The sequence below is a fragment of the Alosa sapidissima genome, chromosome 18, assembly GCF_018492685.1.
Source record: "Alosa sapidissima isolate fAloSap1 chromosome 18, fAloSap1.pri, whole genome shotgun sequence".
NCBI lineage: Eukaryota > Metazoa > Chordata > Actinopteri > Clupeiformes > Clupeidae > Alosa > Alosa sapidissima.
Genome location: NC_055974.1, coordinates 23,423,870 through 23,426,369, shown reverse-complemented (window position 1 = coordinate 23,426,369; position 2,500 = coordinate 23,423,870). Strand labels below are relative to the sequence as shown.

The 2,500-nt window shown below is 44.5% G+C and overlaps 1 protein-coding gene across 2 annotated transcripts in view; it reads left to right on the top strand.

Annotated features, from left to right (window-relative positions):
- The window catches only part of zgc:109889 (uncharacterized protein LOC553542 homolog), a 45,429-nt gene that overhangs the window by 33,893 nt on the left and 9,036 nt on the right, over window positions 1-2,500 (top strand). The gene's annotated exons all lie outside the window — the stretch shown is intronic.

Sequence of the window (2,500 nt, the reverse complement as noted above, 5' to 3'; positions counted from 1 at the left end):
CTAATTTAGCTAACGGTGTCAGGCTAGAAGGCTATGCATCCTCTCATCTAACTCTGAATAAGACAGTGTACAGACATGGACTTGACATTCTTCATGTTTAGCTCTTTTGGAAAGCTGTATCTGTCGCTACAGCAGTACAGAGAGAGCCACTGTTCTGCCTGGACACTGACCGCAAATGCCCTTCTGAACTGCCACTCTGTGTTAACGAGATGGGCTCTTCAGCCAAGCAGATTGAACAGGGTTGGGGAGGGGGGTAAAGCAAACTTCTAACTGAATACCTGTGTGCTACAAACCACAACCTACTCACATAGCACACTCTACTGGTAATACTTAACATTTATTTATTTAACATTGGTATCTGCATATGCTTATTTAGCACTTTTAGGCAAAGTGAAATGCTTTGTAAATACTCTTAGGTAACACTTTACTTGACAGTATTGACATAAGAGTGACATGACACTGTCATGAACACATGACACTGTCATGACACACGAACCCTAACCCTAACCTCTAACCTCTAACCTTAACCCTAACTCTAACCCTAACCCTAAACCTAACCCTAATCCTAACCCTAATTTGTTATGACAAAAAATGAATGACACTTAATAACAGAACCGTTATGTCATAAATGTTTATGACTTGTTTATGACACGTTCATGACAGTGTCATGTCACTCTTATGTCGATACTGTCAAGTAAAGTGTAACCTACTCTTTTATTTCTATTTTTATTATATCTTCCTTGTTGCATGTTTTTTGTTATTCCTTGTAAAGAGATTTCTGTTACTTGTCAGCGAAAATTGCTATGCAAATGCTTTCTTACTTACAGAGGAGGGGAGAGGAGAGGAGGGGTCATTGTTTGTTGTAGCTCGAGTATGTATTCCGTTACACTGTTATGTGAATGGTCTGTTTTTGTTGAGACTGGGTGCTAGGGTGTAGCTAGGGTGAACCCAGACAAACCTGTTAGCAAATTTGAATTTTGACCTCTGCAGGTCCGTCTGGGAAAGATCCCATTGACGCCCGTTTCCAAATCACAAAAACCCAGGATCCAATCACAGTCGCTTTGTATGATGACAGATAGAGCAGTGCATTTAACACAACCAATGGCTGCACTGATGGTGACATGATTAAATAGATATGGAATTTGGAACTGAGTGAACAACTGCATTTAAAACCTTTGTTTACAAGAAAGAGGTGTACTTCTGAAATGATTTTGTAAGTGAGTTTAATACACCAATTTACCAATCAACCATTACATCCCTGGAAGTTGTAAGTCAGTGAAGCCTTTCCAGGCCCATTCTCAATACCACTTGAGATTTGAGAAGCAGTCTGGTCTTAACCAGGCTTCAGCTAGTGTGGTCTTCAGAGTGGTCACAGCCAGGTGGGCTTTTGAGTTGAGGTGCCAAGAACGCGCTGGTGGTGGCCCTTCACTGTGGGCGGTCCAGGCATGATGTGAATGTCATGTGCTTTTTGTTTTTATCTGCGAAAATTGTGCAGTATGCAGTGCAGTTATTTGGCTTGATTGTGCAGTATGTTCTCACACATCAAGGACCGGCCGGCAGGATTTCCCCCCCCCCTCTCTCTTCCAAGTGAGTGACCATCTGGTGGCCTGTCCACAGCAGAGATTTGACCCCCCCCCCCTCCTCACCCCACTCCCCACCCCTCAGCGTACACACACACACACACACACACACACACACACACACACACACACACACACACATCTGATTTGGAGAGCTTTTCTGTGGGTGCAGCTTAGATCTCCATGGCTGGGGCTTTATCCACTCCGGCCACACCCAATATAGCGCTGGGAATGTGTGTGTGTGTGTGTGTGTGTGTGTGTGTGTGTGTGTGTGTGTGTGTGTGTGTGTGTGTGTACACATACCAATCTGAGTGTCTGTTATACTCTGTTTGTCTATGTATAAGTGTGTTCAGGGTTCTGTTAAGAAATAGAAAATAAAAAATATATTTGTTTCTTTCTGTGTGCATGTGTGTGTGTGTGTGTGTGTGTGTGCGCGTGTGTATTTGTGTGTGTGTGTGATTATATTAGTATATCATCTGTATATTCTGAGAAAGACAGTGACTACATCATAGCCTTATCGTATCTTATCGTAGCCTACACTGGCAGTGGTGTGGCTGAGTAGACATCCGGTACACTAATGCCCTCATGTCGGGTATTATCACTCTGATGCCCCTGGTCTTACCCCCACCCCCACCATGTAAGAGTGGCAAGGGGGCTGAGGGCTTGGCAGAATGGCAGTCTTGATTAGACGGCCATCTGTAATCTGTGTCAGAGAGGCCACCAGAGCACACAGATGTTGTGCTGTGCTGCCCAGATCAGGAGGCAACTTTCGAGGCAGAGAGAGAGAGAGAGGATGAGGAGATAAGTGTTGCGGATGAGTGTTGAGGAGGATGAGTGTTGCGGCACTGACACACACACTGATACGCGCGCACACACACACACACACACACACACACAGATACACACACACACAGATACAC